The following is a 15,170-nucleotide window of genomic DNA, read 5'->3' as shown; positions in this document are numbered from 1 at the left end:
GTGACCCTAAGGGCACGCGCGCTCGGTCCGAGACTGCGGCGCGGGCACTAGGGGAGCCCGGGGCCGCCACTGCGCCGGGTGCAGCGTTCCTTCCCGAGCTGCTCCGCCCGCTGTGGCTAATGCGGCTCGGACCCGGGCTGTGGCGGGAGGGAAGATGCCACGGCCCGAGTCCCAGAGGGCCGGGATCCTGCGCTGCCGGCGTCGGGGTGAGTAGCGCGCGGCCTGGCGCGGCGGCGTCTGAGCCCGCGCGGCCTCCGTCGTCCCCTCAGTGCCTCCAGCGAGCGGCTCCGGCGCGCGGCCCCGAGACCCCGAGGGCTGACGGCTGCGCCCGGAGCCTGGTGCTGCCGGCGGCAGGCTGCAGTGTCAGACCGCGCGAGCACGGCCCCCGGGGACTGGGTGTTGACGGAGGAACCCCCTGCGGGGTCCGGCGCGCCCATGTGGGCGGGGGCTGCGGCGGAGGTCGCGGAGCCGTGGGCCCGGGTCTCCCGTCTGTGTTTTCGGGAACGAGGGCCGGAGCCCTGCGGCTCGGTCTTCCCAGAGAAGAAAGTGGTGCGGCAGAAATGGTAACGGAAGATGTCCGACGCTAGAGAGGAGTGACTGATGCGCCCTCCCGCAGTCCTCCCTCCGCCCTCCTCCCGCAGTCCTCCCTCCGCCCTCCTCCCACTCCTCCGCTCCTCCCACTCCTCCCCCTCATCTCCCTCCTCCCCCTCCTCCCACTCCCCCCCCCCCCCCCCCCCTCCCCCTCCTCCTCCTCCTCCCACTCCTCCCTCGGCCGCCACAATATCCAGGCCGCGCGCATTTCCCGGGAAGGCTCAACAACTTGTATTTACACATGGCATTTGGTTGATGTGCCTCTAGTTTCTCTTTTATTTTTGTTTGCAATATACTTGTTGTAGAAATTGGGTTGTTTGTCTTGTATAATTTCCCACGTTCTTAAATTCCGTGGCTGTTGGATAAATCTGAAAATACCAAGTCCCTGTCCTCCAGGTCTGAAAGACTTCATCCTTTGAGGACTGTTAATATGCTCATGATAGACTAGTTTCGTTTATTTTTACCATCAGAGATTTGGGTCAGCATTCTTTTTTTACTTTGTATTATGAAAGCAATTGTTTGGTTGGTCGGTTTTCCAAATATAAGTGAAATTACGACTTTGAATGTGCTTTTCATAGTATTACTGTGCACTCTCTTACCCCAAATCACAGGTTTAGACCGGACTTTAAAGTGTGTTTGTTTTACTCCACTCACTTCTTTCCGTTTATCTAGAAATTTGTATGTCGAAATCTACTCTGCCTTAAGAAAAATAAAAGTTCTCTCCACTCTCAGTATGTATCAGTTGAGCTTTTCAAGTTAAAGGTGGTGAAAGAGTAACCCACAGTTTTCACATCTTCTCGACAATTTCTGTGCTGTTTGTTCCTTGCAATTTGGGTTCTAGTTTTTTGCTTTTTTAAACTTTTTTTTAATTGTAAAATATATACAACATGAAATTTATCATTTTAACCGTTTTTAAGTGCACAGTTCACCTGCATTAAGTACTTTCACAGTATTGTGTCACCGTCCCACTATTTCCAAAACGTTTTAATCACTCCAAGCAGAAACTCTGGAACCATTAAGCAGTAACTTCCCATTTCCCCCTTCTCCCAGACCCTTTCTGTCTCTCAGTTTGACTGCTCTAGATACCTCATGCAAGTGGAATCATACAGTATTTGTCTTAATTGTGTCAGGCTTATTTCATGTATTGTTTCCAAATTTCATACATGGTGAGCATCCGTTAGAGTTCATTCCTTTTTGTGGCTGAATAGTAGTTTCATTTTTTGTCTATATCAGTTTGTTTATTGGTTCATCTCTTGAGGGGCACTGGGGCATACTGGGGGGTTTCCACCTTTTGGCCACTGTGCATAGTGCTGCTATGAACATGAGGTTACATATATCTGTTTTTGAATCTTTGGGGTATATATGTAGGAGTGGAATTGCTGGATCATATGGTATATCTGTTCGACTTTCTGAGGAACTAACAAACCCTTCACATTTTTAAACTGCTTTTTTAAGACCTTCGTGCCTTGCTATGGCTAAATCTGATGGCCGCACCTCAACTGCTGCTGACTTGACCTCTAAATCTTTGTGACAGCTCATGTCCCTGGTCAGTACACCCTCTTGAGGGTCTCGATTTTGTGATCCTTCTCATGTCCTTTATTAGTACTTCCTTTTCCACCAGATTTTTAAATGTGCATGTCCCCGGAGGTTCAGTGCTTGCTCCCTAATCCATTACGTAAACCCTCTTCTGCTATTATTTCCATGGAACTTGAACTAAAATTTTGGTGTTTATTTTTAACATCGCTCTGAGGCTTAGATTTGAATTTCAAGCTAGATTTTTACCCCCTTTGTCCCAAATACACTGCTGCTAGAATTTTCTCTTAAGATATATTTGCTTAAAGACATTAGTTAGCTTTCTTTTTTTTGCATGCAGAACAAGTTAATTCTCATCCTCAGGGTCAGAGCCCCAGCCTGTCCTCAGAAGTAATTAATTACCTTCCACTAGTCTTAACCAGCCAATCTATTCATTATAGCCAGTCGTTCTACTTGCTATTCTGTTTGGAAAACCGAAAACAAATACATGTTGCAGTTTTCCAAGACTTGAACTTTCTCCTCAAAATATTTCAGTATTTGGCCATTGAAGTCTTATTTTTTAAAACCAAATTTAAATATCAGCTTCTAAAAGAAATTTTCTTTAAGTTTTTCATACAGTCTTTTTTTCATCTGTAACCCCACTTGTCTTACCTCCTGTTGGTTAATTTGAAGCAAATCTCAGGTATCATGGGATTAGATTATTTTAGCTGTATAAAATAAGCTCATAATGACTTCTAGTCTTCCTTGTTTTTTTTTTTAAGATTTTATTTATTCTAGAGAGAATGTGTGTGTGCATGGGCATGAGTGGGGGGCGGGGGGCAGGGCAGAGAGAGGGGGAGAGAGAATCTCAAGCCACCTCCCCACTGAGTGTGGAGCCCTACACAGGGCTCAGTCTCACAACCCTGAGATCATGACCTGAGCTGATGACCTGAGCTGAAACCAAGAGTCGGACGCTTAACCAACTGATCCACCTAGGCACTCCTCTAGTCTCTTTTTAAAATAAATTTTATTTTAGAATAGTTTTAGATTTATAGAAAATAGCAAAGTAGTACTGAGAGTTCTTTGATATCCCATGCCTAGTTTCTCCTATTATTAACAACTTAGCATTAGTATGGTATATTTGTCACAATTAATGAACCAATACTGATACATTATTATTAACTAACATCCAGGATTTATTCATATTTCCTTAGTTTCTTTCTTTCTTTTTTTTTCCCCCTGTTCTAAGGACATTAGGTAAAAACGAAGGGTCCCATCCAGGATACCACATTGCATTTAGTCATCTTGTCTCCTTAGGCTCTTCTTGGCTCTGACAGTTTCTCAGACTTCCCTTGTTTTTGATGACCTTGACAGTTTTGAGAATACTTGTCAGGTATCTTGTAAAATGTCTGTCACTTGGGATTTGTCTGATGTTTTTCTCATAATTAGATAGCATTTCCACTCCAGAGTGGGAGGACAGTGCCCAAAATGCCACCAGGTGTGGGTCCTAGCTGGGTGATTCAAGACCTCTATCTTAAATGGGACCAATGGCACAAATGTTTAAAGACCCCCAGCCCTGCCCAATTGGCCACCGACATCCTGTTGTCTGGGCACTGGCCATTACATTGCCCTAATTTCAACCCTCACTGGCTGATAAGCTTATGCAGTTCTTACTCCTCTCTGGTGATGCAGGGCCAAACATTAAATTATTGGGAACATACAACTAAATTTTCTTTAAAACAAGGCTTCATGTGTGTCCCCAACCTTTACTCTTCACAAGTGGATACCTCCTACGCCTCAGGAGAGCACCACCCAGTCATTTGCGAGGTGTGCCTCTGGGGACCACCCCCCAGAATTTATTGAAAACTTGTGATACCAGTAAATGCTCCCAGTGGTGCAAGCAAACCTTAATCGGGACATCCCAAATCTGTGCGATCCTGTTCGATCCCCTCCCCCTCAGTTCCCGTACCCGGGAGAGCCACCCTTCAGGGATGGCTCCCTCCACCTGTGCCCAGTCCTGGCGATGACAGTGCCCCTGCCCATGAATCGCAGGACCCAGCCTCATATTGAATGCTGCCTGCACAGCCTTCCAGTAGAGCAGAGATGACCCTGAGGAGACTGATGGCAGTGGCTGATGAGGGCAAGCACTCCCTGGGACTTGGATGCCGAACTGACTCCTTGTGACGATCCCACTGCATGCCATTTCACAGAGCTAACCATGTGTGTACCCCAGGACGCTCTACTTGCTGCAGTGCTCGCTGCTCTAATGCGGGCGGTACTGACTGCCAAGCTGCTCTCCACTCACCTCTGAGCTTCGGAAGGCCTCGGGATGTGTCGAGTCTCACAACCTTCGGGGGACCCCTTTCAACACTTCACTTAGTAGTTTTCCTTTGCTTTCCTCATTGGACTGGCCCACATGGCATCCTACGGAGAGTTAGTGAATTTAATTTCTGTTGCCGGGACCCCTTACCAGCTGCAGGTGCCGCCACCACGGCATCCCCTCTACACCTTCCAGAACCACAGCTGCAGCGTCGCTTCCCTGTGCCCCCAGAAGGACCCTTTCCCATGGTCACCACTCAGGGCTCCATAATCTTCCTGTGCAAGCCCTCCAACAAACTTAATATTTGTATACAGTAGGCAGAAACTGGAGCTCATTTCTTAGGCCACCGTAATTGCTGGGCACATTACCAGGCTCAACAAAGAAGACTGTTTCTGGAGTTAGTGGCCTACCGGCTGATTATTGACCTGGTCCCATTTGCCAAGCAGAAGGCACCTCACATGCCCCTGCAGCTTACCCGGCCACTCCGTGATGTTCAGCTGCTCCCATGCAGGACACTTTGCAATGCAGTATGTGGCATCTGCCTGGAGCCCCGACATGCCCTTTGTAATCCTCCATAGCTGCCTGGGTAACACCACCGCGTAGATGAACATGACCTACACCTCATCCCAAGGAACAAAATCCCCACAGTTTTGGGCCTCACGGCCTAGCCATCCAGGGGGAACCCCAGCTTATTTCAGCTTCCCTGATCAGGCGGTTGGTGTCCGCTCTGGGTCCCGTGCCTTGGAGCCTTCACACATCTTCGCACTTCTCTTTCCTTCAACCCCTAACATATGCCGGCCTCCAGGCAGTCCTGTCTGTTCATACCAATATACTTTAATCTCCCTGGGACTACCCTTAATTACTGAACAGGACCTCTGATCTGCCTCTCTTTCTGCCCCCTCATGTCAAAAGTGTATGTAGTATTTATCCCCATGATATTAGGAGTAGGTCTGCCGCTGTCCCTCCCATGGGCTAGGCTAGTCGCCACTGCTCGGGGCGTACAACAACAAATCAGTAAGGCTGAACGGGTACAAATACTCCATAATCTCACCCAAGGTTTTTAATCAAATACCAATTTAACCTTTATCCAGGGGCTTTTATTTTCTTGGCTGGACCCCAGCAACTGGGGAGAATGGTTATGGACAGGATTTTGAATTTTTGTCTGTTGATATTGCTGATTGGGATTCTTGCTTTGTTTAGATGTTTCATGCGTTGGGTGACCAAAACCATTCCAGTGGCTTTTAATATCTCCACTGTCCAGATAGTACCTATGATTTTCCCTAAAGATTAATGCCTAGGCATCACGGGGTTAATTGTGATGAGAAAAACAACTTTTGAGAAAAGCACCTTTTAGGGAAAAATTTGTGTTTCTGAGTTGCTGCCTAGGCATTTTACATTTATGATAATGCTACTCACACCCAGAGTCTGGACATTTAGGTAGGGACTTGCGTTTAGGATGCCTGCCATAAGTTAATGCTTTGTCTTTCCCAGGGCACCTTTTAAAATAACCACTTCAAGTGAATCTGGGAAAAGTTAGTGACCTCTGCCCCAACCACCTTAGAAGTAATAGCTGCTTGCTACTCTGCTCTCTATCTCCTGCTCCCTGGTAACCTGGGATGTAGGACTGCCCTTTCCCCAGCTCGTTGCACTCTATCCCCCTGTTCTGGGAGCTTTAAGTGATAAATCTTGTGACTCTACTTCCTTTGTGTGGGTATATTGAAATTGCACCTTCAATCCAAAGGATGCTGGGGGTTTCACGTCCCCAAAGTGGGAGCTCAAGTGCTGAGGAAGTGACCTGCAGGCCCCTCCCTCCCCCCGTGTGGTAGGTTATGCCCCCTCATTCCTAATTCAGTGCACCAGCTCTGCTTCTCAGCACACCACACACAGTCATTGGCTTGTGGCCCTCTTCAGTTTGAAAGCCTGCAACAGCAGTGGAGTTCCTCTTATGTTGCATTATTCTGATCTCCTGTTTTGTCTCCCTTTTGCACATTTAAGGATCCTGAGATTACACTGGGTCCACCCAGATAATCCAAGATAATCTATTTTAAGGTCAGGTGATTAGCAACCTTAATTCCTGGGATGTGGGTATCACTGGGGGACCATTATTCTACCTCCACATAGCATATCAGTTACACTTCTTGTAAAGAAGTTTTTGGTGGTTGCCCTAGAGTTTACAATATACATTTTTAAACTAGTTTGAATCTGCCTTCACGTAACAGTATATTGCTAGCATGTTGTACGGGTACCTTATTAATAAAGACCATCCCAATATTTCCCTCCCATTTCTGTGACATTGTTGTCATTCACTTACCAGTATGCTGTGATCACTCAGTATATTGTGACTTATGTTACTTTGAACATTTTCTTTTAAATCAATTAAGAATAAGAAAAATAAAATTCTTGTTTTTTTCTTCTCTGATGTTCTTTATGTAGATCCAGGTTTCTTACCTATGTCATTTTCCTTCTGCTTGAAGAATTCCTTTTAACATTTCTTGCAGGGCAGGTCTGCTGGTGATAAATTCCTCAGTTTTTGTTCAAGAAGGTATTTCTTCCTAACTTTTGAAGGATAATGTCAGTGGGCATAGAATTCTAAGGTGGGCAGATTTTTTCTTTCGTACAGGAACTGTTTCAGTCCATCTCTTGCTTGCATGATTTCTGAGGAAAATCCCACTGTAATTCTTACCCTTTTTTTCCTCTGTACATAAAGTTTTTTCCTCCCTGTGGCTTCTTTTAAGATTTTTGTTTGTCTTTTGATTTTCTGATTATGGTATACCTAGGTGAGAGTTTGAGGGGTATTTATTCTGCTTTGGGTTCTCATTAATTTTGGAAAGTTCTTGGCCATTGTTACTTCAGATATTTCTTCTGCTTCCTCTTTTCTTTCTTCTCCTTCTGATAATCCGATACATTATATGTTATACTTTCTGAAATTGCCCACAGTTCTTGGATGTACTATTTTTCTCCTCTTTGCATTTCCGTTTGAGAAGTGACCAGGCTCACTGCTTTTTTCTTCAGCCATGTAAAGGCTACTGATGAGCCCATGGAAGGCGGTCTTCATTGCTGCTACAGTGTTCTTGATTGTTTAGCCCTGCCTTTGGCTTCTGTCTTAGAGTTTCCATCTCCCTATTTATATTTTTCACTTGTTCTTGCATGTTGTCTTTTTTTTTCCATTAGCGTTCTTAACATATTATAGATAATTTATTATTTATTTATTTGTTGGTTGGGGGAGTGCAGGGAGAGGGAGGGAGACAATCCTAAGCAGCCTCCATGCCCAGCGCGGAGCCCGATGTGGGCTTGATCTCCCGACCCTGAGCTCATGACCTGAGCCAAAATCAAGAGTCAGACGCTTATCAGGCTAAGCCACCCAGGTGCCCCTAGATATTTTAAAATTCTGTTTGATGATCTCCAAATCTGTGTCATCTAAGTCTGGTTCTGATGATTGTTTATGGCTCTTCAGACCTTACTTTTGCTTGCTTTTTGGTATGCCTTGTTGAAAACCTGACATGTTCTATCAGTTAATAGGAACTGAAGTGATAGACCCTTAGTGTGTGGGTTTATGGTGATCTAGCTAGGGGTTTGGCTGTTTAATGTTTGCTATAGGTACAGATGCCAGAGGCCTCAAATTCTTCCAGTGTCCTTGCTTTTATCTGCCCTCTTGACTTTGGGATTTTCTGAGTGCCCTTCTCCAGAGAGTCTGTGTCTTGCAGCTCTTTCAGCTGTAACTCACCTTTCTTATATATGGAGGCCATTGGTGTGGTGGTCAAGTATGAGGGAGGGTGAGAGTTCAGTCATCTGCAGATATGACCGTCACCAGTGTTTGCCAGTGGTGTAGCCTTTTTCCTCCTGCAACCTCCTCCCCTCCCTAGCTGCAGAATTCCCAGGCTGTTTCCTGGAAGCCGTGACCTTTTGTTGATCTTTTCCTCTTAGGTTTGACTGGAAGGCTAGCAGGGGCTGGAGTGGGAGGAGTGCCCTTTCCCAACTAGGAGAAAGCTCTGGCAGCGTCTTTTCCCCTGGAGCAAATGCAAATCCCTTTGCCTTGGAGGCAGCTCTCGGGTGTTGCACAAGGATTACTCTTTTCTTCCCGGGTCAGAGTCAGAGGGGATCTTTCTGTATCTCCACCTTCACGGTGAGGACCTGGCTGGTAGGGTTCCTGGAGGTAAAGCCCACAGAAGTGTAGGAGCCCCCCACCTTGCCGACTGCTTTCCCAGAGTTTCTCTCTCTCACGCCAGGTCACACAGTCTGCAGCACCAGTTTGTCGCTCCAGCAGCTTCTGCTCCAGGTAAGAAGAGAGCAGCTGTCTGTCTCTAGGTTTCAAGTGGCAGTTTGCCCTATGAGCTCGGTTCTCTGATGGTCCAAAAGCATCATTGATTTTCAGTTTGTCCAGTTTTTTCTTCTAAGGTTATGAGTGATGGCTTGTAAGCTCTTTTCATGTTGGAGCTGGAAGCTCCATTTTTTAACTTAGGGTTTATGACTTGTTACCATCTTCAGTGAACTATATGCACAGATCCAGGACTGTGGTATTGTATCTAGATTTGATCACGCAGGCTAAATTTGATGTTTCGTATTTATCACCTGATTAATAACGATTTCAAGCTATACTGCACGATAGCTTTTGTTTTCCTTAGAAAAGCTTATCACTTTCAAAGTTCTTTTCTTGCAACTATAAAAATACCTTGCAACTATTCAGAAAAACTTTTTGTATGCATTATTTTGCATTTTATAGGCAACAAAAGCTATACAGGCCCTGTCTTTATTAAATTTTCTACTTAAAAGTAAAAAAATAGTACATACAAGAACTTGTCAAGCTATTTCTTTTCTCTTGAAACCTGATTTTATTAGTTTGGGTTTCTCCAGAATCCTGAGATAAAAATTTCAGTTCACTTTGTTTATTTGTGAGGTGATCTCAGGACACACCAGTAGGAGAATGAAGAAGTAAAAGACATAGGAGAGGAAGCTAGGAAAGGGTATGGATTTCAAGCCATTTTCCACTGTAGGCTCCTAAAGCTTACTCATACTGGGGAACTCTGAGAACCAGCATAGAATACAGGTGTTAGAGTTAGCGTCCAGGGCAAGCGTGTAAGGGAGCTAGGGTATTTTTACCAGTCTGTTGTTGAAGGCTGCCCTTAGGAAGGTACATATTCCCATATACTTTTGGGCCTGCACTGCACATGGGCAGATGGGCTCCAGGGGCCAGAGATGCAGATGCTGGCCATTGGAAGTCAGACCTGTGTCGGATGGTAAGACTCAAGAGGACGTGCAAATGACAGTGTCTGCTATATTGATTTCCCACAGCTTGATCCAACAGGATGAGCTGGGGTAGAAATTGGCCATTTGTCCAATCGATTAGTAAGTTTGTCAGCTTTCTAAACCTCTTGATCTTGAGGTGGTAGATTGCATTCAGAAATGAGTTTTCCGAAAAATGCTGAAGATTCTGTCACATGATTTTCTGATATTCTCTTTTTGGTGATACCTAGCCGGTTCACTTTGAAATAAAAAAGCAGTAGTTTAGAAAATGACCCTGGCCTTGTGCTTCTGGTAATGGCAGACTGGCAGGACCTAGTTGAAATCAGTCAGTGCTGAAAAGCATCAGAATTCACAAGGTAGTAAAGAATTATTGGATTGAGGTTTGGGAGATAATAGAAATCCAGAGAGGTGAACACCTTGCTTGGGCTGCTCTTGTCCCTGGTATTTGCTCTATTAGGGAAGAGCATTTGAAAAGCTGAGCAGTGTATCACAGACTCACAGGGTGGAGGAACAGAAGTTGCAGTCCAGGATTTGCCATGGTGAGAATCCTGCTGAGCCGACCACGGGTAAAGTTGGAATCTTGAAAGGCTGTAGGCTGGAATACAGGTGGATTGGGAGTGTACGGGGCTTGCCTGAAATGAAATTCTGCTGTGTCATTTAGGGAGTTTAGTATGTCTCCTATCTCAGATTGCTGGCTATGGCAGGTACCTAACAGAAGCAAATGAAGGGCTCTCCAGAGGAAGATAACATCTTAGGTCTCAAGTTGTTTCTGAGATGATTTTTCACATAGTGTCCACAATCAAATCAGTATACTCAGGTGCACCAGGAGACCACCTGAACAAGAACCCACACGGGCAATAGGCAAGAGAAGCAGCCACTTTAGACAGTGGGACTATGAAACATTGCTTAGGATGCTTATGGAGATAAAACCTGAACTTAAACATATCAGCAGTGAATCAGAGCAAAGGGACAGAACAGATTTGAAAAAGACACAGCTAAATACTAGATCTAAATACAATAACCAAAATTGAGGATTCATTGGACTAATAGCAAATTAGGAAAGTAATGAACTGAAAGATCAGAAGAAACTTCCTTGAATGAAGTATGAGAGAAGAAGAGTCTGGGAAACACTGAAGAGAGCGTAAAAACTATATAGGATGTAGGGGCGCCTGAGTGGCTCAGTCGTTAAGCGTCTGCCTTCGGCTCAGGTCATGATCTCAGGGTCCTGGGATCGAGCCCCGCATCGGGCTTCCTGCTCCGCGGGAAGCCTGCTTCTCCCTCTCCCACTCCCTCTGCTTGTGTTCCCTCTTTCGCTGTGTCTCTCTCTGTCAAATAAATAAATAAATAAAATCTTTAAAAAAAAAAACTATATAGGATGTAGTGACAAAGTGCAACATGTGTTTGATGGGGGAATCCTAGGAGGAGAGGGGGGACAAGGGAGTAGGGGAATATTTGAAGAGAAGATGGCTGAGAACTTTGAAAACTGACGAAACATATCAATCCATGGAATAGCAGATCCTAACGTTTTCCTTCACGTGAGTTTGTTTGCTTGCCTGCTCTCCATCCTCCCTCTCTTTCCAGTTTTAGCAGTAGTTTTCCGCATTCTGCTGAGGGTAAATGCTTTTCTCACATGAAGAATTACATGGTCTTTTATCACATTTATATAATTTATGCTGGGGTTCCAAAGATTTTGATTAGAAAAAAGATACAGCTGCTATTTGGATTGAAATCCATTGAGATAAGAAAATATGGAAGACAAGATAAGCTTTCCAGACTTAAAGAAATGATTCTGTAATGCAGGGATTTCAGGCAGAGTGGGCACTTAGGGGACAGAGCCTCTGCCCAGCCCTCTTGGGACAGGTAGTTCCTACCCCGTCTCCCCTGGACGGCTAGTCAGAAAGCCTCTCACAGGTGAAGGGCATACTCACCTCAGGAACAGAAGTGTGCTTGGGCTGCCAGCGAGGTCTTTTTTTGGAGAACAAGGGGGAACTCGTACTTATCACAGACACCTGGACATACGGTCATTGTAGGTAACCCCAAGGGCAGGGGTTCCCCATATCTTTAATCTTGTGGAAAACATAAATTTTTGTTTAAAAAAGTTACTGGATGACTTCTATATTTTAAAGGATGGCAAGCAGGAAATCACTGGCCTCTTCCTTGCCAGGTGGTACAACAAAATCCTTAAGGACATAGGTCTGACATCAGATGACTGGGATTCAAATCTCAGTTCCTCCCCTTCCTTCCTGGCTGCATAGGACGTCCTTAAAGCAAATTAATTTCTCTAAGATCAAGAGGAAAAAAGATAAGCCTTGTTTTTTTTTTTTTTCTGTTTTACACTTGGGACTAGTATTTTCTTTGTTTGTTAGTTTTGATTTGCATACTTGACTTGTGTAGGTAAGGCGCTTTGTCAGCTCTGTCCACTCCTGGAAACTCCTGACACGCCAGCAGAGTAACACACTCAACAGCCGTGGTTTAGGGCGAGTCAGCTCTGCTCATACCCCCTTGGTCCTGGGACAGAGCCGGCTGTAGAAGGCCACGTGGATCGTGGATATACAGATGCTTGTTTATATTGGGTGTGTTTAAAGCCATTTTATCAGAACACTTGTTTTTAGTAACCATCCTTTTTCCTATTCACCTATTTGTTCTTCATCTGATGTACTTTGGGTTTAGTTCTCCTTTTTATGGGCAGAAGGGGAACAAGAAATAACAGTTTTCAGAATTGTGGGGGTTGTAAATTGTTACTCCATATTCCTTCTATGCACCCCTGCAGGAGTTGCAGTCTGGAGGCTGATCGAACTTTCGACCAAGCAGGTGTCCCAAGATTGATTTACGTGCTTTGTCCTATTAGCTGTCCTTTTAGTTTCCTTTTCTTCGGTGTTTAATTAAATTGGCTGCTTTCTCCCATCAACGTTACCATGTGGTTTTCCTCTGCATTTAAGATATAGTATATAGACACTACATGTGTTTATGTTCTTTCTGATTTTGTTACAGAGAGGAGATTCATAAATGTTTGAGGGATGTCAGAGGATTATTCCCGGGAAAGCATATGATGTCTGGAATTTGCTCTGAAGCTTTCCTAATTCAGTAATCTCCTTACTTGTAGTTATGAAATATGTTAGAGGCAGTGTTTTCTTCTAGTCTTTCAGGTAGATAAGGAAAGAGAAACACAATTTTGTGTGTGTGTGTGTTGTCATCACCTGGTAATTTCACAGGGGTCTGTGAGAAGCGCACTGTTGTAAATCAGCATTTGTACTCACATGACTGTAGCTCACTTAAAATATGAATGTGTCTCTTTTATGGAAAAAGCTAACAGATGCTTGCTGTTTGACAACTTGGAATGTAGAAGAGACCAACGAGAAAATAGCCAGAAACTACTGAAAGGTAAAGACTTATCATTCAAGGATAGACATTTTAGGGGTCCCTGGATGGCTCAGTCAGTTGAGTGTCTAGCTTTGGCTTAGGTCATGATCTTAGGGTCCTGAGTGAGGAGCTACACTTAGCGGGGAGGCTGCTTGTCCCTCTGCCCCTCCCCCTGCTCATGCTTGTGGGCACGCTCTCTCTCAAATAAAATCTTTAAAAAAGAGAGACATTTTGAACTTCATTAAACATTATGAAAATTTTGTGTTGAAGGAAAATGAAAGCTGTACTGTGTGTGAGTTAGGTAGTGTGGTCTCATTACATCTGTAGTACCAGAAGTTGGATATTGGGCAGACGAATTCAGACTAGTTAGTGATTTGTGGAGGAAAAAGTTTTTCAGATTGTGCTTTTAGAATACTTGTTCAGTGTTCAGATTTTATTCTCAAGTTTTTGACAAATTAATGGAATAAAAGAAAATAGTCTTTCTTTTAATGTGCTAAAATCCCCTTTGCTTCTGAAGTTAAAAGGAAAGGCTATATTTATTTCAAAGCCTTAAAATACTTAACCCTTTCCAGAGTTGTTCTTATATTTTTAAATTAGGTTAAGAAATTTTTTACCTTGGGACGCCTGGGTGACTCAGTTAAGCCACTGCCTTCCGCTCAGGTCATGATCCCAGGGTCTTGGGATCGAGTGCCACTCAGCAGGGAGCCTCCTTCTCCCTCTGCCTGCCACTCCCCCTGCTTGTGCTTGCTTGTGCTCTCTCTCTCTCTCTGACAAATAAATAAATAAATAAATAAAATATTTTTTTTAAAAAAGAAATTTTTTACCTTGATTATTTAAGAAATACATATTCTTTATAAAAAATGTTTTAAATAAAGGAAAGTCAACAGAAAATTATTTATGATACCACTAAGCTGATTCTATTAAGTTTATTTTTCCATAATTGCCAATAACAGTGTAACATTTTAGATAGTGTGAAAGATTAAAAATAAGTACTAGAATATATAGCAAAACATTAGCAGTGGTGAAATTTCAGGTGGTTTTTTTTTTTTTTAACTTTTTATCTGTATTTTCTGATTTTTTTTTTTTTTTAAGCATAGTAGCAGAGCTTAAAATATTAATCCCCACTACCTAGCATGGTGTCTTAACATACAGAGCTCTACGAGGTTCCCATTGTTAGCCTTTTCTAGAGGATTGTTTAATGATTTTCAGAAGAAAAATGTTGTATTATTTAGTACATTTAATAGGCTATGACTGGAAGGTGAATGGTTTAAAGTATCATCTATAGAGTGACATTGTGTAACAGGCATTGTCTTAGTGAACTTTACGTAATTTAACTATGGAACATAATTTAGTAACTGGTGTGTACTGTGTTCTTTGTTAGTAGAAGTTAAGGATGACTATGGAAAGCATCTCAAAATGGGTTTTCTTAGCTCAGACAGTTGTGCTGTTGAGAAATACCCCTCATTGTAATGGATAAGGATGCTGGAATTTTGTTTTTATTTTGTTTTGATTTATTTATTTGAGAGCATGTGTGTGCAAAGGGAAGAGGGGTAGGGAGAAGGAGAGAATCTTAAGCAGACTGCCCCAAACGCAGAGCCTGACGCAGGGCTCAGTCTTAATGACTCTGAGATCATGACCTGAGCCGAAACCAAGAGTCGGACGCTGAACCAGCTGAGCCACCCAGGCACCTCGATGGAGTTTAAATTGAGTGAGATCTCATGAGATTTTCGGCCTTTGTCCTATGTAGTTTGCCAGAAAGCATTTTTGATATAACAACAGTAGATGCTAACAGTAGCAATGATCAGTTTTTGAGTGGACTAAAAAGCATATATGTGCTTAAATTGTTACTTGCATATTTTGTATGCATATCTTTCTAGTTTCCTGAATTGCATAGTAGTGCAGGGCAGGTTTTCGCCAATGAGTATGAAGTCAGCCTTTTAGTCCTGCCCCTCCATTCTGTTTCCTCCGTCTCCTAACGAGTTTCAACTTTTTTTTAATGGTTTATGGAAGAATGCTAGACATCAACTCAGTATTATGCTTTTGTCCTTCCTTTGCTTTATCTATCCTTTGTTTTATAATATAAGCAGTTATGTGTATGAATATAGATATATTTGTATGTAGCATTCTATATATGCTCTTCTCCATC

The 15,170-nt window shown here is 43.5% G+C and overlaps 1 protein-coding gene across 3 annotated transcripts in view; it reads left to right on the top strand.

Annotated features, from left to right (window-relative positions):
* The window catches only part of GALNT11 (polypeptide N-acetylgalactosaminyltransferase 11), a 55,317-nt gene continuing 40,147 nt past the window's right edge, over positions 1-15,170 (top strand). For all 3 annotated transcript variants that reach the window (XR_004298113.1, XM_032394278.1, XM_032394277.1), the window contains exon 1: positions 1-206. The gene's annotated coding sequence lies outside the window, so the exon portion shown is untranslated. The remainder of the gene's footprint in view (positions 207-15,170) is intronic.

The sequence above is a fragment of the Phoca vitulina genome, unplaced genomic scaffold (assembly GCF_004348235.1).
Source record: "Phoca vitulina isolate PV1807 unplaced genomic scaffold, GSC_HSeal_1.0 scaffold80, whole genome shotgun sequence".
In the NCBI taxonomy this organism is placed as follows: domain Eukaryota; kingdom Metazoa; phylum Chordata; class Mammalia; order Carnivora; family Phocidae; genus Phoca; species Phoca vitulina.
Note: the sequence above shows the minus strand (reverse complement) of the source record. Positions and strands in the feature narration are given on the sequence as shown.